The following is a 26,389-nucleotide window of genomic DNA, read 5'->3' as shown; positions in this document are numbered from 1 at the left end:
CTCAGAGTGTTTAAGGGCACAGTATCTACATATTTTGCTTTTTTAAAAATGTGGTGGCAAAAATAATTGTGATGGCAAAATAATTTGTTCTTGAAGGTTTCAGATAGAAATCATGGACTTATCATTTCTTACCTATATGATTTGACAATAAAATTTTCATCTAGTTTAGGAAAGAGTCCTTTTCTTATCCATAGGGATAGTATATCAGATTTCAATTCATCTCCCCAAAACCATATTCCAGAATTTATCACATCAGATATAACATTATAATAAGGAGATACCTAAATACCATAGCAAGGGCAATTGTTTTCTAAACCATATAGTAATTCAAAATACATTGTGTTTAAGGAGAACAGTAGGAAACAATCACACGTTAAATAGAAGTGTTTCAGTATAAATGTTAACATTTTGCATGTACGGAAATGTTTTAAAGTAAACACTAATTCTAGTACTTTATTTCTGACTAGAAAAAATATCCTCTGGCAAACAATTTAGTAAAAATACTTTCTCTGTTTTATATCCTATATAATGTCAGATAGCAGCAGTTTTGAACATTATTTCCTCCCTAATACATTTCTGAACTGTCTTTTGTCTAGCAAGGGAGGATAAATTCCAAGACTTAATTTCCTGCATTGTGATAGTAATAATCATTATTTTTCTAAGAAGCTCTCACAATAGTTGAATATCTTTTTTATCTTGGCAACTTAATTCATAGTTTAAAACACTATAACCATACAGGTTTAATTTTAAGGTGTAATTTTGGCAATACTGAAGAACAAGTTAGGAATGAAATTATTTTCTACTAAGGGCTCTTAATAGAAAACTTGTATTCTGTTCATCAAAATATAAAGATACTTTAAGATGAGTTTATACTTTCAGGAAGTACTAAGTGTATTGAAAATGTTCTTATGAATTATGAGGTTGGCATGTTTTTTGGTTTGGCTGTCAGGTTTCATAAATTTATACTCAAAAACATTTTCATAGCTCCCAATTGTTTCTACATATACCACATTAAATTTCTGTCCATCTTTTTTGCTAAGGAAAAATAGATTCATATATTTTTGATGCTTAAATGTATGTTTGGTATGTGCTGACTTAAAATATAGAATACTTGACATTCAGATAGTACTGAAGGATTGGTCATCATACTGCAGAGTCTTCAGGTATTGATTCACACTATCTTGTACGATGCGTATTAGTTTTCAAGTTAAGATCTTAAAAGCATAAAAAATATTTTATCTCAGTTTTATAAGTGAAAAGTCTAGGTGGCCTTTGCTTGTTTCTCTGCTCAGAGTCTCACAAAGCTAAAATGAAAATTTCAGTGGGCTGGGTTTGTATCCAAAGATTTTGGGAAAACAAAGGGTTTCTCTCCTCTCCATGTAGGGGCCTTATACCTTAGAGCTAGCAACTGGTAAAAAGAATACTCCTTATCTTGGGACTCTAATTTCCCCTCTGATGCCTCTGTGTGCTACTTTCTCCCTCCACACATCTCACACTCCAGGTGAAGAAATTTCTCAGCTTTTAAAGTCCGTGTGATTGGTTGGGCCCACATGGATAGTGGTTGATAATCTCCTCATCATAAAATTATTAACCTTAATCATGTCTTCAGAGTCCTTTTGACCATGTAACATGACGTGCGCAAGTTCCAGAGAACATTTTCGGGGAGGTAGAGTGGCATTATTTGGCTTACCATTCCATGCATAAGTCTATGTAACATGTTCCAGAGGGAGTAGCTGCTAGCATTTCTATATTTAACTGTAACCAGTGATACTGGTAGGGCCAACTGGCATATTGTGAAGCTCAGAAATCTTATCTTGAAATTGCAAAACCTGTCTCCCACTACCCTTCATTTGGATCCAGTTTTTTGTTCTGCAATTACCTCAGACTGCAACTCTGGTCCTGTGCATATACAGTAAAATAGATCTACTACATGGACAACTTCTTAAGTTTTATTCCTGTATTTTAAATTTAAATTTAATTTTAATATTTTTGAGCTAGGAGTCTCACTATGTTGCTGTGGCTTGTCCCTAATCCCTGGCTACTAGTGATTTTCCTGTCTCTGTCTCTCAAAGCACTGGGGTTACAAGCATGAGCCACTGCTCCTGGCCTCTTACCTGTATTTTAAAAAATACTTTTCAAGATAATTGTAATGTCAGAATCATTTCTTTTTATTCATACTCCTCTATACAATCATTTACTATTTTTGAAAAAAAAATCCTAAGACTTTGTCCTTGTGTATTAGTATTTATGAGATCTGTATTTATTATTAATGTTATTCATTGATCTGTGTTTCTCAAACTGTCAACACCTACCCGTATGTATCAGCTTTATCTGGAGATTGTAATAAAATCTAGAATTCTTGATTCCATTTACACAGCCTGAGTCAGAATATGCCTTGGGGCTCTAGAATATGCATTGTAATAAGAGACCTACTGATTTTTATGTCTGCTGAGATTGTAAATTCTATCTTTCTCTGCCTGGAAAGGGGACTAAACCAGACCAAACAAATCTGGTGTATAAATAAGGACTAAGAAAGATGTTTGTTGAATTGGTATATTGCCTAGAAACTTACTCTGGAGACAATATTTAATGTATCTAAACATCATTGTCTTCATCTGCAAAATGGAGGTAATAATTCTCCCTACTTCAAAGTGTTGTGAAGAAGAAAATAACATATAGAGAGTGCCTAGAGTAGGATCTAACATATAATAAACACTCTATACATATTAATTACGATATTGATAACATCATGATGATGATTAAGAGTACTTTACGCATAAGCATTTCAATTGTGTGGAGATATACAATATATTTACATAAATTTCTATAATAGCGTTAATATGCTTTTTTGAAAAGGCTATTCTTTTCTTTTTTTTTTATTGCATTTTAGGTTTTGGGGTACATGTGATGAACATGCAAGATTGTTGCATAGGTACACACATGGCAGTGTGCTTTGCTGCCTTCCGTCCCCTCACCTGTATCTGTCATTTCTCCCCATGCTATCTCTTCCCACCTCCCCACCCCCCGCCCCTCCCCCATTTCCCCCCAACAGACCCCAGTGTGTAGTGCTCCCCTCCCTGTGTCCATGTGTTCTCATTGTTCAACACCCACCTATGAGCGAGAATATACGGTGTTTGATTTTCTGCTCTTGTGTCAGTTTGCTGAGAATGATGGTTTCCAGGTTCATCCATGTCCCTATAAAGGGCGTGAACTCATCGTTTTTGATGGCTGCATAATATTCCATGGTGTATATGTGGCTATTCATTTTTATGGTCTGTTGTTTTAGCAATAGCTGTTGAAGTAATCCCCCTTTATCTCTCTCTTTCTTTCTTTTCTTTCTTTCTTTTCTTTCTTTCTTTCTCTTTCTTTTTCTCTCTCTCTGTGTGTGTGTGTGTGTGTGTGTTTGTGTGTGTCTGTTTATGTGTAACTGAATAAGATTAATGACTTAATGTTATAAATATATTTTTTTAAAAATTATGTGAGTAAAGGTCCTATTGATCATGTTTATTAGAAGTTTACCTTTGAGAGCATCAAATTACTTCAGTTTTTGTTTTCTTTTTTTTAGTTTTAGGAGTTATTTTCAGCTACTAAGCTTTAAAAATCTAAGTGGCAGTATCATGAAATTTAATGGAGAGCTTACAATTTAGAATCAAGTCAATTATGCATCTGGCAAAACAGTTGGATTTTAGCAAGAAAAGATTATGTTATAAAATTCCATTTATTAAACTGTTTGCTAGCAATAAATTTAGGTTAGATTCATAAAAATGCTAATGGATCTTCATGGTTAAATACTTCTAAGAATAAATGAGAGATGCCATATTTCAAAAAACAGAATACTGGGAAATTTCATAGCTGCAAAGACCTTGTCCTTTGTCTTTTGGTCAAATTTAAATCTTTTGTCTTTAAAGGCCCGTAAAGTCAATCTACTTAGTCATGGAAACACCCTAATCCTCAAGTTTCTTTCTAGATAAATCATGAGTGTCTCTTCACCTTCTAAGCACTTGTAAATTGTTCAAAATCCTAATCTAGAGAATGACATAAATCAGTAGTACTATTTAAATATAATCTTCAGAATAAAGAAACAAACTATTATCATGAATATTCAGATTTGGCTGGATATACAAAATAGTTTATTAATTTTCTAGTTGTCTTATATATATTATATTATCCAGAAAGATATAAATTGCTTTTGGAGTATTCACAGGAAAGTTTCAACAGTATTAACAATACTATAAACGCTTTTAGACATTAAACAGTAACATTTTATCCACAGCCATTTTAGCTTTGTGTAGCATACACAACTTTTACAACTACCTATCTCTACAGCTTTGTTTCTAGCCAGGGTTTGCTTCAATTTATAAAACAGTTGAATTAACACTATTAATGCAGATTGCAGTTTTATTAATACATATACTATACTATTTGAATTACTCAATCATAACCCAGTCTATTTATTTTTCTGCTTAGAATACCCTTCACACACTTCATTTATTGGCTCATACACTTACCCTTCCAGACATTACGCAGGTCTTGGCCACATTCAGAAAGTCATAGTTGGAGTCCTGGATTGGGCTCAATGCTGAATGCTCTTTCTCAGTATGCTCAGATGTGTCCACACCTTGTCTCAAAATTAAACAATTCTGTTATGCATATGAAAATGACAAATTATAGCACTTGACACAAATTACACATTTAGAAACCTATGTAAAAAAAATATTTTGGATTTTTCAGTCACAATAGGCTGTAAGAAGCTTGCAGGTATAGAGCATCTTTTACCCCCGATTTCAACATAGCCCTCATATGATCCAAGCACTTAATAAATGTTTGTTAAACTCAGCTGATATACAAACTATCTAACAAAATATTTGATTAGTAATGAGGAATGGTTTAATACATCTCCCACTTTAAGGAATTAAAGTTCCAGTGAATGTGTTTGTGTTAAAGGGCAGGCATGAGCTATATTTAATCACTTAGAATTTGTGATATTCATACATATTTACATTAAATAATTTAAGGTTTAGTAAAACAGCCTTTTATTTTAAAATATTACAATAAATGAAATTATTTGTAATTTTAATAAGTATTTCTTTGCTTACAGATATTTACTTTTTTAGGTTAGTTTGCTTACAGATAGTTACTTTTTGAATCATTTCAAAAATAAAACTTGCCCATATAGCACCAATAGAAAAACAAGTTGAAAATGAAAGATTGCTTAAGGTAGTGATATATAACCTTTGTATATATAAGCTTTGTACTTCATATGAAAATGATGGGATGGCAAAAAAAGCTTTTATTTTATTGTCCAGAGATACAGTGATCAACCTTAGTATGTAATCTTCCTTCACAATGAATTTTCTTCTTACATATATATTGTTAAATGTGTTATGCTTGTCAACTGCTATAATTTATCATTTCGATATGCATCCAAGAATGAAGTTTGATAGAGTGATTATTTAAGATTCTCATCATATGCCAAAGATATTATGCAATTTTTCACTCAAAGCCCATACAGAGTAATAGTTGTTATAATTGACAGTGCACAAATAGTGGTATAACTATGAGCTTGGTTTAGAAATTAACATGTGAATTTAATTTCCCCCTTCCCAAAATATAGTAAACTGATAAAAATTATTTTATATTTATTGCTTGATGCTACACTGTGGTATATGATAAAAGATTAAACTTTAAATGAGTTCTTCCTTGTTAAGATACTTATTCTCTTTACTGTATCATTTTTTAGTATCAGAACAAAAAACTAAAATAAAATAAAAAGTACAATCAAATATTTCAATAGCAGTAATAAGCAATCTCAATCATTTTAATTTGGTGGCTTTATATTATACTGTGCTAGATTAAATTTTTGACATGAAAAAATAATAACATCAAATTCCATTTTCTCAGTACTTGAAATAACAATTACCAGCTTTAACAATGATTTTTAGTTATTAACCTGGTCTCACAAAGAACAAGATAATTTATCAAATGCATTCAATATACAAAAAAATTATTATTTCTTACACAGTATCAGGTTGATTTTATCTAGAATATTATTCAGATTTTATATATTCTTTTAATGATATATGTTTAAGTTAACTTTAATACTAACAAGTGTGAGAAATAGCTATCAAAATTCTGATTAACAGAACACCAGAAAAAATAAGGGCCCAAAATATGTTTCACATTTGGTCATAGGTTGAGAGGGAGTATAATTTTAGTTCTTGCAAAGTCATGGTAACAGGCTAAATAAATGGGAAATAGATGATGTAAAATTTAAAGTAATGAAAGAAGCTAAGCAATATTGGTTGATAACATATTTTGAAAGATATGAGGTTTTCTTTTGTCAGGAAATGTGAATTGACATCAAAGCACTAGTTGTGGGACTTTAGAAATATTCAAAAAAAATAAATGTTGATTCTTGTTCTTTTTATTTAATGATTACAGTAATGATAATATTTCCAAGTATGTAGTAAAAATAATTGACCTTTCTTCTAAATAGTTATCTTTATATTCATTTACATTTATAGTAATTTCTTTGACTACCTGTCATCTTTGAAGGCAGTTATCAATATTTTTGGTTCTTTCGCTGTGTTTTCAGTTGAAAACATTATTTCACATGTTACAATCTCTGACAGTGTACTCTTTTGGTCATAACTGCCAAGCACAAATCTTCACTCACTATGCTTTATACAATATTACATTGTACCTTTCCATGTAGACAGATGATAACAAATATTAAACATTTATTTAAATATTCCTATGAAATTAAGTACTTAATTTCATAGGAAAATATTTCTATGAATATTTAAAATTAAGTGCTTAATTAAATTAAATTTAAATTTAATTAAATGAATAAAATTAAGTGCTTAATTTCATAGGAATATTTAAATAAATGTTTTCAAAAAATGATCACACTCATTGATATTGGTTTAATATTGCTGCATAAAAAATGACCACAATTTAGAGGATTAATACCACAGAGGTTTATAATTTCATAGTATTATAGGTTAGAAGTCTGAACTTCAGTCAGCTTAGTTCTTAGCTCAGTTCTTAAAAGGCTTCAATACAGGCGTTGATAGCTTTGTGAGTCATGTCTAAGGCTCAGTGTCCTCTTTCCACTACACTGATTGCTGATAGAATTTATTTTTTTTACAGTTGTAAGATTGTAAGATGGCCATATTTTAATACAAGTTCGTCTTCTAAATATGTCTTTCTTCTTTGTGAGACATATATGGTAATAGAAAAACCACAAAAATGCTAACAGAGTGTCAAAAGGCATAACCTTCAATGCTGGCTTTATCATTCAGATACTGTAAGTCAGGGGTCTCCAGACTTTTTACACAGGGGGCCAGTTCACTGTCCCTCAGACCGTTGGAGGGCCGGACTATGCAAGGCGTGACACCCTTCACAGCCAGCGCTGCTGCCTCCACTATCCCAGACAGCAGTATACAGTGTCACAGGCCCAGCACCACCTCCAGTGCTGTATACAGGGATGCAGTGATCAGCCTGTGGCACTATGTATACTGCATCCTGGACATCTGCAACAGTGGTGGGCCTGTTCTGTGGGAAGCCCACTGCTGCATGTTTCCCCTATTATAAGACACCTTCTAAAAATAAGACAGCCCCTGTCTTTTGGGGGTAAAATTAATATAAGACAGGGTCTTATAATAGGGGAAACATGGTGTGCAGTAATGTTGGGGGAGACTTTTGGGCAAAGGGAGGTTATAGGGGCCATTATGTTGTTGTACATTTGGGGGAGTATGGGGGCCATTGTACTGTGTAGTAATGGTTATAGTGCTTTGCCTTTCTTCCTACTTCTGCTGTTATTTCACACTGCTTCCAGTGATGTGGGACGCTGCAGCCACAGACCAGATGTGCATCATATGACACGCTTTCAGAGCCATGACGCATGCATCCTGCATCACCGGAAGTAGTACTGTACATGAGTGATGCTGCACTTTGCAGCGCCACCACATACAGTACTCCAGGAGCACAGGATGCATCCACAATGGCCACCAATGAAAGAGGTGCCCCTTCCTGAAGTGCGGAGGGGGCCAGATAAATGGCCTCAGGGGCCTGCATGTGGCCCGCAGGCCGTAGTTTGGGGACCCCTTCTGTAAGTTCTTTATAATGTAAAGTAGGAAATATAGTAATGTAAAGTAGGAAATATAATAATGATTCTACAAGGTTGTTTTGAGGATAAGGGGAGCAAATGATATAACATCCACAGAACAATACTTGATATGTAAGCAGTATTTCATATGTGAGCTAGTATCTTTTCTGTTCTACCATACATTTTAAATATAATGAATATACCTATGTATATTATAATGTTTGGACATATTTTTCAATCTCCATTTTATCAAAAGGAACAATATTCCAGTATTTGTTTTATATTTTTTAGAGGGTTGTTGAAATAAGAACATGTATTTAGACTGAAGAATTTAAAAAGTAGCACCCTTAACTGGGGTTTCCCAGAAATCAGTGTTGCCAATGAGGGAAATCATTTTCTGCTTGAACCAAAGAAGAAGTGACACTTATCACACGTGTACATATACACACACACACAGTCCTCTTCCAGCTGCAAAATTAAACACTTACATAAGCAAAGGGAAGTAATTCACTGAAAACTTGCAGCTTTGAGATAACAGGTCAATGCTAGAGAGAGATCAACTGGTTTAAAAAGAGGGCACAATGGAAGAATAACAAGCCTTACATAGAAATTAATCGAAAAATACTTGCTAGAGTCCCTTAAGTAACCACATGAACAAAAATTTGTAAGAACTTTATTGATAATTATGAGTTGCCCAAAGCAAACAAAGATTTTGCACAGACATTGTGGCTATAAGATTTGATACCTAGAACCAAAAGTAACACTTAGTTATAAACTATAACAGATTATTATTTTGGTAAGCTTAATTAAATATCATGTTTTCTTCCACACTGACAAAGAAATAGACATTATGGATCAATTTTCATATATTTCATAGCTTTGTCAAGAACGTGACCTATTTGTATATACTTCACTTCTTGTCAAAAACTATAAAAATTCAGAGATTTTTATTTTACTATGAAGACATATGTACATGTATATTTATTGCTTCACTACTTACAAAGCAAAGACTTGGAACCAACCTAAATGCCCATCAATGATAGACTGGATAAAGAAAAAATATGGCACATATACACCATGGAATACTATGCAGCCACAAAAAGTAATAAATTCATGTCCTTTGCAGGGACATGGATGAAGTAGGAAGCCATCATTCTCAGCAAACTAACACTAACAGAAAACCAAATACTACATGTTCTCATTTTATAAATTGGAGTTAAACAATGAGAACACATTGACACAGGGAGAGGAACATCACACACTGGGGCTTGTTGAGGGGTTAGAGGCAAAGGGAGGAAGACATTAGGACAAATACCTAATACATGCAGGGCTTAAAACCTAGATGACGAGTTGATAGGTGCAACAAATTACCATGGCATATGTATACCTATGCAAAAAACCTTCTGCACATGTATCCCAAACTTAAAGTAAAAAAAAAAAAAAAAAAAAAGGCAAAGAAAAGATTTAGAGATTTTATCTTTCTTGAGAGTTAATAAGCTAATCTGCCACAGTTTAATGGCAGAATACACAAGTGTAGTTTCAAAAGCAGAATATACAAAACTAAGTCAAGGATAAAACACTTTTTAATATACATCAATAGAAATAGCAAGAGTATCAAACCTGTTTCGCTTCCCAGAGTTTCAATTTCCACAAAGCAATCAGTAAAGAGCTGGTGATATCCCCACACATCATGACTTTTTACAGGAGAGGAACTCCATGAACTGGAGTTTGTTATATTTATGAAAGTTTGACCATGAGCAACTGAACACACAGTGTTGCCATTTATTGAGAAAAACATGGGGATGAGACAACTTGGAATTCAGGAATGGTACTAGATTAGAAAACAAGGTAGGTAATTATAGTAAGTTGACTGCAAAACATGCCACAGTTTCTTCATTCCATCCTGCCTGCATTAGACCATTCTCATGCTGCTATAAGAACATGCCCAAGACTGGGTAATTTATAAAGGAAAGAGATTTAATTGACTCACAGTTCCACAGGGATGGACAGGCCTCTGGAAATTTAAAATCAGGGTGGAAGGGGAAGTAAACGTGTCCTTCACTATGCAGCAGAAGAAAGAATGAGGACTGAGCAAAGGGGGAAATCCCTTATAAAAACATCAGATCTGGTGCGAACTTAATATCATGAGAATAGCATGGGAGAAACCACCCTCATAATTTGATCACCTCCCACTGGGTCCTTACCACCACTCTGACTCAAAAAAAAAAAAAAAAAAAAAAAGAAAGAAAACAGTTAGACACTGTACGTACATCAATGTTTTGCAAATATTTCAAATTTCTCCTTTGAGAAAGTGTGTTTACTCGTTTGCTATAGAGGGTATTACAAAAGATACTAATGAACACCAGATGAATAGATGGATTAGGCAAGAGAAGAGGGAAAGGGCACAGAAACTTTCCATAGCTTCTCTGGGTTTGCCACTCTCCAGGAAATTTCACATGTTAGCTATACAGAAGCTCCAGCAGATTTGTTTTATTTTTTTCTTTTCCAGAGAGCCAGTTGTGAAACAATTACTAACACATTGGAAAATGTACAGCAGACATCAAGAAAGTTATAGACATTCAGGTCAGACTGAGGATACTAAAAATAATTTTGTGTTCTACATAGTCATGTTGATTTGGATGTTTGCAGGTCTAGATTCGTAAATAATATGGAAAGGCATAATATCTAATTGTAGAGGAACAGGTCATGCCAGGCACAGAGAAAATTGAAGAGTTGTAATGTTGTATCTGTAAGAAAAGTCTTGTAACTACATGTCAGAATCAGATACAGTAGTGGCACATAAACTGGCACAGCAAGGACATAAGTTTCGATTCTCAACAGGAGCTGAGTGTAGTGGAGGGATGGATGCTATAGCCGGAAGAGAATTTGACAGAGTTGAGGAAAAAAGAAGAGTTTTAAAAATAGAAAGTTTCCTTTTCAGCTAACTTTGTCCTGATGTACCCAGCCAATACCTGTGGATAGGGACACTGAACTATTATGGCTATCCTTCCCGGACCAATCTCATTTCTGGTTTGGAAAATCTGGGATGAAACCTTATATCTATGTACTAATTTAGCTCATATCTGGATTCTGTGCTTTTCTTTCAGTTTTATACTTATATTATTGATCTGTGCTCTGGTTTTGAGAATTGAGTTCCTGTTCTACTGGGTGGGGAAGTTTCATCCTATGCCTAGTCTTATTTCCTTAAGCAGATCACTTGTATTTTTATGTCCTTATTCTTAAATAATGCCTTTTCTATTGTTTATTTACCTCTTGTCATTGATTTTTTACAATCGGGGCTTCCATAATCTCTTGATGTGATCTAGAGATCTAGTGTCAAATTCAGATTTTGGGCTTTCTTAGTTTGGTCCACCCACCATTCTTTATGTAACCGTCTGCAGTATATCTCCATGTGGTGTTTATGGTATTAAAGTAAGGAGCTTAATATTTTGGCAAAATGTGGATTTTTAAAGGAAATAATTTTTCATCAAAATCTTCTCCAAAATTTTTTCATTTCATATAAAAATAAAATTGATTAGTTATAATAGAGAAGGTCATGTAGAGAAGGCCAAAAAACTTAGAAAAATGAAAAAGGTTGTTTCTCTCACTTTGCTCTATTGAGTTTGAGTTACTTGCAGAGTATCTTGTCTGTATCAGAGAGATATCTGAAAGTTTTCCAAATGGAGAAGATTGAAGAAAAAGTTAAAAAAATACACAAAATTTGAAAGAATTAAGGAAGACTAAGTTGACATTAGTGTAACATTTTTTCCTCATTGAATCACAACTTCACATGCACTTAAGAAAACTGGACAATTTTTAAGCCTCTGTGGATCATCGTTTGTTATAGATGATAGACAGTATGGTCTCTTGGGAATGACAATAGCTGCAAAAACCAGTGTTCCATACATTGGTTTATAGTTTATGAGTATTGATTCCAGCAAGGAGAAATTGGAGATTATTGATTTTGACATGTGGAGAGAGAGAAGGGAAGATCACTAACAGACAAAAGATTCATAAAAATTAGAAGAGTTGCTGAAAATCAGGAATATTCTTTAGAAAGCTGATTACAGTTTTTAAAGAATAGCAGCATTATAAAAACTATAAAAAAGTAAATTATATTTATGGTATCTGCGAAAATTTTAAGTGTAACATTTGAACAAAATAGGTGCTCATTAGACATCAAATTTCTCTGAAGTATTTGCCCAGACTGTACCCAAAATAATTTATGTACAGACTTTTGAAATTCATGTGAATTCTAAAAAGAGAGTATATGATTTATCTATCATTTAATTTTTGTATAAAAACATAAAAACTCTGTCAGGTGAATGAGAAAAATTGTTAGATCATGGAGAACTGAGGTCATTAAAGCTTAGATATTTCACCTTTTAATTTCCTGACAGGTATCTGGCTCAAGGGTAAAAACCTTACATATAATATTAGTGTGTCTAAATTAATGCTCTCAATACATCCTACCAATTTCTATAATGGAAGTATTTTTGAATACCAGATTAAAGTTATTTAAACTAGCTTTTAGATAATGAGTTTTTTAACTTATGGCTAGACAATACAAATCTCAAAGTAAATCCAGATTTAAGGATTTCTTTTAGTTTTAGTGATTACAAGGAATAAATTTTTTAATGTATTAATAAGGAAGGAGATGTTAACTTTAATAGTATATCCCTATGCTTTCTTTAAAAAAGAATAAATGAAAGTTAAGGAGAAAAATCTCTATGCTTATCATTCTGCTTGGACTTCAGAATTCCAGTTGTATAATCAGTATGATATTTAGGTCACACTCTGTGGTAGAGGCCTAGAACATTAATTTCATTTGAATCCACTCTTAAATTTACTTTCATGTATGAAGTTCTTTGTGCTTCCTACTGTTTCTCTCTGTCTTTCTATTATCATGAATGAGACATTGATAATCAATGAGCTAGTGACTCCAGTTATTAAAAAATGATGAATTATCCATATATGGGCTTATAAATATGCCAAGCTTCATAAAATGAGAGGCATGCATAATTAATTATTGATTTTTATTCACATTTTGCACATAGGGGATACTGAATAACTTGTAAGGAACAAAGCATGTAAAAGCTCTGTATTTACTTTTCATGTACTTGTTTTTAAAGTTTCTTTTTTTCTTTTTTAGCTTAATTTCTACCTAGTAACCCTCTTGCAAGACAATTTTCACACCCACTTAAACTTCTATAATTTACATTTTATTAATTTTTCTAATGCTCAATTCTGATCATAAATATGGCTGTCTTCCCCACTGACTAGAAACCAGTCTCTTAACTTCTGCTGTGAGGCTGTGAGCGACAGTCACTCTTAAGAGTGAATAGCTCTTCAGAGACTTGTGGCACAGAATAAAGTATATTGACGTGGACCATAATGGAACTCTATGAAGAAGATGAGAGAAAAAAATGGGGAAAAAAATAAAGAATTAATAGGGAAAAATTATTTTCTGAATTTTATTCAGAATTTTAATCTAACATTCAAGTAAGATAAACTCAAGGAAACAAGCATTACAATCAAATTATCCGAAGTCTAAAACAAAGAGAGAAACTTGAAAGCAGTATGAGAAAAACCACTCATCACACATAAGGAATCTTCAGTAAGATAAAGAGAGGTTTCTCATGGAGGATAAAAGTGGTGATATGACATTTTCAAAGGGCTGAAAGACTCTCAACCAAAATTCTATAGTAGCAGACAATGTTTTAAAAATAAAGAAGAAACTAAAACATATCCAGATATGCCAAAAACTGAGAGACTTTATCACCAGCATATCTTGTCTCAATACCTAAGAAAATCATTCAGATTGAATGGAAATTACATTAGACAGTAACTCAAGTACACACAAAGAAATAGAGAACAGTAAATATAACTACATCAAGAAGTGTAAAACACAGTATAATTAAATGTATTTTAACTTTTAAAATATTGTATCTTAATTAAAAAACAACTTCATAAAGCAGTAATTAAGAAATTCTGTTAGTGGATATATAATGTATGAGGAGGTAGTTACAGCAAAAACAGGGTTGGAGAGGATGGCAATATATTTAAGTTTTTTATATGTTACTCAGAATAAACTGGTATTAATTCAAGATAAATTATTTTAAATTTGTATGTTAATTTTAATCTGCAGGATAAGCACTAAGAAAATAAATCAAGATATAAAGTAAAATAAATAACAAAGAAATTAAAATTAATAGTAGGACATATATATTGAATACAATACAAAACAATAGTGGAACACTAAAGGAACAAAATGATTTAAAACATATGAAGATATATCAAAATGGCATATACCAGCTAATAGGTACTTATATTAAACATAAATTAATTAAACACTTCAACACTTCAATCAAAAGGAAAACATTTGCTGAATGTACATTAAAAATGACCCAATTCTATGCTGTCCAAAAGAGACGTTTTTATTTCAAATACATAAATAAGTTGAAAAAAACTACATATGCCATGCAAACAGTAAAAGTAAAAATACAAAACAGTAAAAATACTATATATGCCATGCTATACTAACATCAGACATAATAAACTTTAAGACAATCACTGTTTGTGTAGTCAAAAATGGACATTTTCTAATAATAAAATAATCTATCTACCAGAAAGGCACAGTGATTATAAACATGCATGTATTTAACAACAGAGACCAAAAGCACAAATAGCAAAAATTGACATAAATGAAAGGTAACATAAACAATATAAAAAAATAGTTGGTGAATTCAGTACCTCATATTCAATGATGAAAAGAACAACTAGGCAAAAGATGAACAAGAAAATAGAAAACGAATAAAATTATAAGCAAATTAGACTTTATATATTCACAGAACACTGCACTAAACCACACAAGAAATAAACCAGTCCAGACATAAACCCTTATATTTATGGTCAAGACAACTCACTGGAGATAAAGTTACAATTTTCAAAATGTTATTGGGATGACTGAATAGTCATGTGCCAAAAAATAAAATTTGATTACTCCTGACACCATAAAAAATTAATGTAGCCAGAGAGCAGCGGATCATGCCTGTAATCCCAGCGCTTTGGGAGGCCAAGGAGGGCAGATCACGAGGTCAGGAGTTCAAGGCCAGCCTGACAAACATGGTGAAACCTCGTCTCTACTAAAAGTACAAAAATTAGCCAGGCATGATGGCACGTGCCTGTAATCCCAGCTACTCAGGAGGTTGATGCACGAAATCACTTGGACCTGGGTGGTGGAGGTTGCAGTGAGTTGAGATGGCCACTGCACTCCAGCCTGCATGACAGAGAAAGACTCCGTCTCTAAATAAATAAATAAAACAAAATGTATCATAGACATAAATGTAAGACTAAAATTACGGAATTCATAATGAAATGGTCATAAGTATCTTTGACTTTGTCTTAAGTGATTTATTTGTTATGACAACAAAAGCACATGGAAATTAGCAAAAGTTGAAATTTGAATTTCATCAGAGTTAAAAACTTTGTCCTACAAAGAATACCAAAAAGAAAGTGAAAAGACAATCCGTAGAATTGGAGAAAATATTTTCAAATTATGTGTCTGAGAAGAGACTTGTATCTATACTATAATAAAAAATGTTTGCCACGCAAAAATAAAATTACAAATAAACCAATTTAAATATGGGCAAAGTTTTCACTCATTATACAAAAAAGATACTAAAATGACCAATAAGCACAGAAAACTGTTTAATATTATTAGTTATGGGGAAAATACAAATCAAAACCACAATGAGACTACTTTACACCCAGTAGCTGGTTAAATCAAGAAGATAAACAATAGTAAGTATTGACAAGGATTGGAGAAATTAGAATCTTTGTGTGTTGGTGATGGATATGTAAGCTATTGTAGCCACTTTGGAAAAAAGTTTGATAGTTGCTGAAAAAGTTAAACACAGTTAACATATAATCTAGCAATTCCACTCATAGGTATATATTTTAAAAATTAAAACCAGGAATACAAACAAAATATTGTACATGGTGGCTCCGTGTAGCACTGTTTAGTAAATAGTCAAATGTGGAAACAAGATAAATATCCATTAACTGATGATGACTGGATTAAAATTAATTGGTATATTTATATAATGCAATATTATTTAGCAATCAAAAAGAACACCACACTGACACATGTTACAACATGCATGAACCCTGAAAACAGAAGACCACAATCCATATTTTTAAATAAAATATACTGATGAAAATAAAAAAGTACTTTGGAAATTAGATAGTAGTGACATTTCTCTGAATGTACCAATAGTCACTGAATTGTGTATTTAAAAAGGGTAAAGTTTTGCTTCATGAATTACATCTCAATGAAGATTTTTTTTTTAAAAAAAGAATGTATAAATAAATAATTTTATACCAAAGGCATTTTGTTTTCGGTTTTAGGTAGAGCTTAATATATATTTAATAAGTATTATTTCTGGGATTACTAGACATGAAGAAATACACAACTGAAATTAAAAGCAAAGAAAATCAAAAGATACAAGTTAAAATCTCTTTACTAACTTCAAATTCATGCAGAACTATTTCTTTACCAAATTACCTTTTATTTATTTGTGTTAGAGTATCATAATTTTAAATAGGCTGTGAAAATTCCTGACGCTTTTTAAAAAAATTATGGGAAGTCAGACCTTTACATTCATTTTTTTTTCTGAAAATTATATTGTAGCTAATTAGTTAGTAAAGATTAATTGAGAATCCTGAGAACTTTACCTATATTTTAGGTACAATCAATGCCTTACCAATTTTCTAATTTAATAAAGAAATAGATACTTTAAGCACAGTAGAATTTCACGCCTTGGAATAAAGAAAACATACATGTTAACAATTCATGTTTTAAAATTGCATACTTGAATTTCTTTGTTACAAAAATCAATAAATTTCTCTTGAATATAAAAAGGATCTCAAAACCCATTCTGTTACCCAAGAATGAGTTTTCACTATAAAAAATTTTTGTTCAAAACAAAGTAGAAGCAAACTGCAGTTTGATGAAGATATAATCACTTGTCTTTACAATGGAGTTGGCAATAATATGTGATTTTCAGATTGGTGAATTTTAGTCATTCTGGCCACCGCTCCCAACAATTTTAGTCTATTATTGTGAATAGTTAAATGTTACCATATAAATCACAAATATGGTACAGAATTGATCCATTAGGTTGCAATAAGTTGAAAACATTAAATGGCTCCCCAATCTCTAAGTTGATATCTGATAGCATTTAGAATAACCAAATAAAGCTCCCCTTCATTGCATTAATATTTTATTCTGTTCATGATAGCAAAATGTACATGAGTAGGCATATATGCCTAAGAATCCAAGACTAGCTCTAAAAATTGTACTTTTTAGATTCAAGTACCATACAATTTTTTGGTATATTGGCATTAATCATTTAGTTTTCATAATCGTTCTTTATTAAGTTTTTTCATCATGTATTTTCATTTTGTTTATAATATATTACTCAACATTGAGGAAAAGTCAAACTATTTTATGTTTAAAACATGATGGTATTAATATTCTTGTAAATATATATATCACTTGTCTAAAATTGTGTGTTCATATATATATAGTAATTTTTTATATAAACAGTTTTCTTTCACACCAAATATAGCATTCAGTGCACATCAGGACCTATCATGGTAAAAAAGGCAGCTCTTTTCTGGTGTCACTGTGAACATTTTTCTGAAAAAGTCAGTGATGTGTGTCAGAGGACAAGATAGAATCCTCCCACTCAAATTTTATTTTTCTTTTTGAAGTGACGTTCATTACTTAGAATTTCTAATACCTAATACCTTAGGTGTTGCTCTATTATTGAGAGATTTTAAAGTGTTTTCGTTTCTGAAAAACTGTACTTCCTCACTCCTATTTTGCAACTAAGCCTTTTGTACTGAGACATTCTTTTCTGGGCATCCAAATACACAGCATTTACAAACAGCATTAGAAGAACTCATCAGGATGGTTACATATTAGATATATATGATCCAGTGTTCTATCTAATGTTTTTTTCTGAACATTTAAGATTTTACCAATTCATTTTGTGAAAATACATTGGTGATGAAATAGATCAACATGGGCATAGCTATTATTATTTTTCTCTTATCTCTTCAGGGACCCACTGCTTGGTTCCTTAAATATATATCCATTATGAATCTCCTTCCATAATCACAGGTGTGAATGTAACATAACATTTTATTCTACCATTGTTGCCACTGATACAGCAAAAACTAAATTTATTTTCTCAATTCATATTTTCTCTAAGTTTTGCAGAGAATGAAGATAGTCCCCAGAATTTTTCTTCTTGTTATTTGAGATTAGAAAATTTTCAGCATTTTATAATAGTTCTTATTTTATTCTGGTCATCTGCCCTAGAAGCCTGAAAGGCAATACAAACTCCTTGAATGAAGAAAAGAGAAAAGTGGGAATATGTGGCACAATTCAAAACAATGTCAGTTAATACCTTGATAATATGTTTCTACCATATTTATTATCCAATTTGTTCCTGTAATAATCCCTTATTATATGTCTTATTATCCCCAATATCCAGTGTAAAAAATATAGCCTTGAAGAAACTGAAATTTAGTTACTCACTGGGAGCCAGAAAAACAGAGAGATAAACTATCTGCAAATAAATGGTACAAATTATATGTTACTACAGAGTACCTGCTTTTGTAATTCACATGTCATTTTTCTTTGGAAGAATAATTTGGAAGTGAAACGCTATTTCTTTGAAATAAAATTATACCTCATCAGATTCTGTGTTCATGTTGCAACGTATGGACAAATAAATGAGGTTACATTTGATACAGATATTCGAATATAGGAATTTGCTTTAATAATACAACCATATAAAATATAATTTTACAGGTAATCAGCAGAAACAAGATAAATTTATGGCTTTTCTCTTGTGAAATTGTATTAATTACCGATGCAGAAACTTAGAAGTTATCATAGAAAGTTTACACTTTAACTATACTTAGCCTGATGAAGTTGTGGAGAAAAAGGAACACTTACATACTTTTGGTAGGAGTGTAAATTAGTTCAGCCATTGTGGATGACAATGGGGCAATTCCTCAAATCCTAGAGATAGAAATAATTTTTGACCCAGCAATCTCATCACTGGGTATACACCCAAAGGAAAACAAATTGTTCTATTATAAAGACACTTGCACATGTATGTTCACTGCAGCACTATTCACAATAGCAAAGGCATAGAATCAACCTAAGTGCTCATCAATGATGGACCGGATAAAGAAAATGTGATATATATACACCATGGAATACTGTGAAGCAATAACACTAAAAGAGATCATGTCGTTTGCAGGGACATGGATGGAGCTGGAGACCATTATCCTTAGCAAATTAACACAGGAACAGAGAAACAAATACTCCATGTTCTCATTTATAAGTGGAGACTAAATTATGAGAACACATGGACAGATAGAGGGGAGTGACACACACTGGGGCCTATCGGGGTTGAAGGATAGAAGGAGCTAGAAAATCAGGAAAAATTACTAATGAGTACTAAGCTCAATATATGGGCGATGAAATAATCTGCACAACAAACCCCCATGTGACACATTTACCTGTGTAATAAATGTAACCCTGAATTAAAAATAAAAGATTTTTAAGATCCATATTTCTACCAAAATTTTAGATATGAGGATATATGTATTTTCTCTGAAAATAGAGGCTTTCTCTTCAATCTTTTTACTTCTGAGACCTCATGAGAATCATCTGTAATCATCCATATTTGTACTAATAGTCCCTGCAATCTAGCTTTCACTAGCATAAGCTTCCAAACTTCTCCACCCTCCTACTTATTACCCAGTTCCAAAGCCATGTTAACACATATTTAGATACTTGTTACAGAAACAGCCCACTTCTTGGTGCCAAAATCTGTAATAGTCTTGGTTCTCTACAGCCACAGAACTGGTAAGGTAGATAGATGATAGATAGATAGATAGATAGATAGATAGATAGATAGATAGATAGACAGATAGATAGATAGATAGATAGATAGATAGATAGATAGACTGCATATGTAATTTATTTTTATAATTCTCACCCTGGATTACTGATGTTTCAGCTATCTAAATCACAGTGGCATATGTTCATATGCTGTAGTTCTTCATCCTTAGTACCAAATATGCACATCTAAAAATAGATGTGGTATCTCTACAAAGTAGGCATATGTTATATATTTATACTTTATAAATAAATACAGCATAAGGAATTGGCTCACATGACTACAGAGGCTAACAAATCCCAAAACCTGTCAGTGACAAGCTGGAGACCCAGGTGACCTGATAGTGTACTTCCAGTATGAGTTTTACATCTTGATAATGATGAGAGCTGACGGTTATTCATGGGCTACCAATGTTGCAGTTTGAGTTGAAAGGCAGGAAAAGAGTAGTGTCCCAGCTCAAGGCAGACAGACAAGAAAAATACTCTGTTATTAGGGAGACAGTCAGACTTTTGGTATATTCAGGTGTTCAACTGATTGGATGAGGCCTATTCACGTTAGGGAGGGCAACCTGCTTTATGTGGTCTATCAATTTCAATGTTAAACTCATTCACAGTAACTTTCATAGAAACACAGAATAATGTTTGACCAAATATCTTAGTATCTCATGGTCCAATCATGTTGAAACATAAAATTAACCAACATGGTAGGAAGTGATGTACTATATGTTTACACTTTCCTATACTGTAAGTGCCAGAGAGGATTCTCCTGGTTAGAGGAATCACACATAGAGAAGTGCTATTATCTCTTGGGCCCCACAAGTCTAAAGAACGTTTTGAGTTACAAGTTTGTGTTGCTTAGTTTTGCAAATTGAAGCCTCTGGCAAAAAGACACAAAATCGAGCTGGAAGGATCCTTCAGATTTTTGAACCCTACACCTGACTAATATGACTGCTACCGATACTCTTCTTGCAAAGCACCTATTTGGTTGCTACTGGGCTTTTGCTGAAGCTGAAGACTTGATCCACAGAGGCTTTGCAACTCTCCTGACTGATTATTGCCTGTTAGGATGAGTCAGTGCAGACTCAAGAACTAACAAGGTAGGTAGTCCCATCTGTCTCATTTGTCAAACGGAAATAGTATAGTCAAGGATGAAACTGGCCTAATCCCAGCATAATTTTGTGTTTACATGCTAAAGTGGATGTTTTCCCCTTGGGGAAAAGTTTCTCAATTACATGAAGCAAAGCTACTGGCTCCACTGCACATTTCATTCATAAAGTATCCCTTAAAAACATTGACCTGTATTGCTAATGGTTCAGCTATCAAACTCACAATAGTGTATATTTGTTTGATATAGCTTTTCATGCTTACCACCAAATATGCAGGACTTAAAACAGATGTGGTATCTCTATTGAATAGGCATAATTCAAGGCCATTCTTATCACTCTAGCCAGTATTCCCTTTTTATTTTATTTTTTTCCGAGACAAGTCTTGCTCTGTCGTCCAGGCTGGAGTGCAGCAGTACAATTGCAGCTCACTGCAACCTCTGTCTCCTGGGCTCAAGCAATTCTCCTACCTCAGCCACCCAGGTAGCTAATATTACAGGTCCCTGCCACCACGCCTGGCTAATTTTTGTATTTTTAGTAGAGATGGGACATCACCATGTTGGCCATGTTGGTGTCAAATTCCTTAACTCAGGATCTTCCCACCTCAGCCTCCCAAAGTTCTTGCATTACTGGCATGAGCCATCGTGTCCAGCCCAGTACTCCCTTTAGCAAACATTGTTATATTTTTGCTGAGTGTTGATCTGCTGTTAGTTGCCTAGATGTTTACTGTGACACTTAGAAAACTACAAACTGACAGATTAAAGACTGAAGCTGTAAACTGTAGAAGCAAATGGCTGTTAATTAAACAATCAGTAATTCATGTAGAGACCAACTGTAGGAATCAAGCTGCTGATCATGCCTGTACCACCCAAATTGCTATCACTGCTAACTAAATACATTATTGCACTAGACATGGCAATACCTCTGCCATTATAAAATGTATACAAAATAAATGGCTCTGTTTCTGCCACAGAGGCTACCATTTAATGCCAGATATGTGAGTCTGTCCAAAAAGTCACTCATTTCTTTCCTAGCAAGGAAGACCAGTTTCAGAGCATTATACCAATGTAGATTGACTACAGTGAACCCTTCAAGTCCTCTCAGGGCTCAGTAACTTGCAGTAATTCACCAGTGTTTACCATTTTAACTTTATAATACTGCTATTTCAATCCAATCATTTGATTCCAACCCCAAATATCAGGGCCCTTAAAGCAAATCTATATTGTGTTCTTGGCTGTGTGACACATTTTCAATTAGACGTCCTTTATTGCAGAAGTCACTTAAAATGTTGTTATTTCATGCTAATCACTTCTTAGGTAATGATTTGGACACAATGGATGAGGGAATAATATACAGACCAATTTTGAATATTTGGGATTCTTCACAGATCATTGCCAAGCACAATGTTTATTTTGTTCTCCTAAAGGGAACCCTGGGCGGGCCTGGTTATTATACTCTCTATTAACCTGACGAACAAAGAGTCTTAGGAGATTCAAATATATTCTGGTCCAGCCACTTTTAATTCTCTTATTGGTTTGGCATTGTAATAGTCAGAATTTGACAGAGACAGAGCAATAGGAGATAGAAAAATAGGCAGAGAGATGGATTAATGGATAGATAGATAGATAGATAGATGAGAAGGGGTTATCATGGGAATAGGCTTACATAACTATAGAGGGTGAGAGAAGTCTCACAACAGGCTGTCTGCAAGCTGGGATGCTGATTTTGTGGCTCAGTCCAAGTACAAAAGCCTCAGAACCAGGGAAACCAATGGTGTAATTCTCAGTCTGAGGCTGAAGGCCTGAGAACCTAGAGAACCCCTGATGTAAGTCCTGGGGTTCAAAGACTGAAGAGAATGGAGTTCTAATGTCCAAGGGCAGGAATAAAAGGGTGTCCCATTGCAAGCAGATAGAAAGAGAGAGGGAGGGAGAGAGAGCATTAGAGAGGAAATTGCCTTTTCCCTGACATTTTCTTCTATTCAGCCCACAAGCTTATTGTGCTGCTGGTAGGACAGTTCAGGATCTTGACTTCACTGCACAAAAGAATTTGAGAGTGAATCCAAAGTAAGAGTAAGCAAAGAAGTTTATTGCAAAGCAAAAATACACTCTGAGAGGCAGAATGGGCTACTCAAAGGAAGAGACAGCAGCTAGTACCTTAAGGGGAATTCCTTTTTATGGTAGCTGTACATACATATTCAGAAAATACTGGCAAGTTCAAGTATGCAAAAACAGACTGGAGGTTGGAACATGTGCTTGGCCTCTATATGCTCTAACATGTAATACATGTATCATTAGCACATAAAATCTCCACCTACAGGAGTATTTTTTTTTATTATTCAAATAAGGAAAAGCTCATTATAAGCTAGATCTTGAGCCTAACTGTGCATGTGGGACCCCAGAGAAGTTTCTCGCCCCCAAAGGTTGGAATTTGTAGCTAATATTTTTTTGGACTTTTAGTGCTGATGGATTGGAGATTGGGGAAGTTACATCAGGAATAAGGGACTTTTGTTCTTTCCTGGGCCATATTGCATATCAGGGATCTGTAACCATCTGGCTGTCTGCTGGTATCCTGTAGGACTGCTAACCTTGCAAAAAGTTAGGTGTTCATGCCTGAGGGTGCAAGGGATGCAAAGCTTGCTGGGCTTTACGCAAGGGGACAAGCCAGTTTGGTCTCCTAACCTTACTTATCCTGACTCAATGGAATGGTACTGCCTACCTTGAGGGCAGATTTTTCCCACTCAACCTACCAATTCACATACCAGTCTCTTCTATAATAACCTTCACAGATACACTTAGAAGTAATACATTATCAGGTCTCTAGGTCTTCCTTAATCCAGTCAAGTTTGCACCTAAAATTAGCCATCACAGACATCACCCTAGAATATAATGTCCATAACCATTTAGTTGAATTTACTGCTTGCTAGTTTTTCTTACTGTGGCCCATACAGGTGACAGTGGGGAACACAATATATCCTTGTAAGTTATTAAAAATTATTCTTATACTGATTCTGTGTAAAAGTTCTGGGTATGAGTGTGGAATATTGGCGAAAAGATGAAATTATGGCTACTGGAATGGGATGCACTATTTTGAGGTAGTGGAGAAAGAGCAGTAACTCAGTACCTGGCAAGAAAACAAGTTAGTTTCCACCAGGCACAAGAAGATAGGGAAGGACATTAATGGTATTTCTCTTTTAAAACTGTTCCTAGAGGCTTCTTCATGGAGGAAGCTTGCCCAAATGCATCTATACTAAATATTACTACTGTGTTAATTTAAATAACTGCTGTATCCGCTATTTCCTGCCAGAAGACTTTGGCTGCAATTTGAAAGTCCACTTAAATATGGAGATAAGTCTGTCAAAAACAGCGGAAAACGTCCCCAGCTCTTGCTCCTCCCATGCAAAACATCTGTCAACATGTCTGGATATATTTTACACCCCATTTATACATTCTCTGCTTAGACACTCCATAGGGCAGATAAACACCACCTGGCTAGTGGCATGTTCAAACCATTTAGTCTGGCTCCTGGCAGTTATCCTCAAAAGAAGGATCAGACCCAGAAAACCCAGAAACCCAGTTTATTTAAACTGACAGAAAATCCTCACATGTGTTAGCCGAACTGGAGGTCACAGTAGAGTCAACATTTTCATTCCCTAAGTACACTATTTGCACCCCCAGAGAGTGGACTTGCATGAACTCAGGCATTAACTTGTTTCCTAAACAAATGATAATGACTTGCCTTCTAGTGGTGGTCATAAGAAAAGCATTCAGGTTAGCCTTAAAATTACTGGCCAAGGTTGTTATAAGTGGTCAACTTGCCCTAAAATTCTTCCTTGTGTTCTAGTAGAAGCTGTGTAATCATGAATATACCTTGCTTTGCCTGGATTGTTTCCGGTCTAGCAGAAATGTCAATACAGAAACTTACAGAGAATCACACTTAACTTTCTTTCTAAGGTCATAATGTTTAAGGAATTTTGTTCAGCTGGGTAAGCCGTGAATTCTAAAGGACATGGGTTGATATCTATTGTGCAGGTTGAGATCATCTTTCTGATTGGAGTCCTGTTGTTAGGGCCTTAATTAAATTCTATATGAGACAAATTGAAAATGTTTGATTCAAGTATCTCTCAGTAAGATTAATTTGACTGGTGATTAATTTGACAATGTATTAATGGGAAAAATTTCCAGGAGCCAAGATGTGAAAATGAGGAGTTGATAATATTGGGAGATGATTCTCTATGAAGCTCTCACATTTCTGTGTGCCTTTTGAGCAACAACATTGACTGCCTTTATATGGAACTATCTTTGCAAGGATTTTTTTTTTTTTTTTTTTTTTTTTTTTTTTTTTTGTAGTAACAGACTTTAGAAGATAGCCTTCCTCTGGGGTAAAGGGAAAGTGTCCTTATACCTATTATAAAAGTATCAGGTTCTGTTCGCTTTTGAGAGATCTACTGTAGTAATAGAAACAACTGCACGTTCAGGTGTCAGCTGACCCTATTCAGATCACCCTGTGGAAAATGGAATTCAGGAAACTGGTGTAAGAAAATGCTGAAACTTTGGCTACTTCTACTGCTGTAATGATACTCTGATTTTTGTATCTAATTCAGAAGTCTTGAGTCTTGTCAGTAACCATCAAACTGTGGCTAACATAGCTTAAAAGTAGAGTAAAAACTCAGTAAAAAATTATGCTTATTGCTTTATAATATACATTGTCTGCTATTAATGCATTTAATTTGTATTTTCAAGTTGTATTTTTTTCACCTTTTCCTTTTCAACTTTTCTTAATTCTTGAATATAAGTGTTTCTTATAAACAGCTTATGGTTGAGATTTTCTTTGTCCTGATTGTCTTTATTTTTTTATTTATGTTAGTAGGATGTTTATGTTTAATTTAATTACTATATAGTGGAGATAATATCTATCTTTTTATTATGTCATGTTAATATTTTTATAATTAATATTCTACTATTAACATTATGTTATAATTAATATTCTAATGTTAATAGTAGAATATTATAATATCCTACTTAATATTATTTTTCTTAAGTGTAAGTTTGTTTTATTATTTTTTAATCTGAACAATAATATATCTTTAATTTCTGGAAATATTTTAGGTATTTCTAAAATACACTTTTTAATATACAGTCAAGGCATTAGAAGGAATCTCAGAATCACTACTTGCATGACACAATAGCTTCA

The 26,389-nt window shown here is 33.6% G+C and overlaps 1 protein-coding gene across 8 annotated transcripts in view; it reads left to right on the top strand.

Annotated features, from left to right (window-relative positions):
- Positions 1 to 26,389, top strand: part of CSMD3 (CUB and Sushi multiple domains 3) — a 1,243,168-nt gene that overhangs the window by 151,234 nt on the left and 1,065,545 nt on the right. The gene's annotated exons all lie outside the window — the stretch shown is intronic.

This window comes from Saimiri boliviensis, chromosome 15 (genome assembly GCF_048565385.1).
Source record: "Saimiri boliviensis isolate mSaiBol1 chromosome 15, mSaiBol1.pri, whole genome shotgun sequence".
Taxonomy (NCBI): domain Eukaryota; kingdom Metazoa; phylum Chordata; class Mammalia; order Primates; family Cebidae; genus Saimiri; species Saimiri boliviensis.
This window is presented reverse-complemented; position numbering and strand designations above follow the sequence as displayed.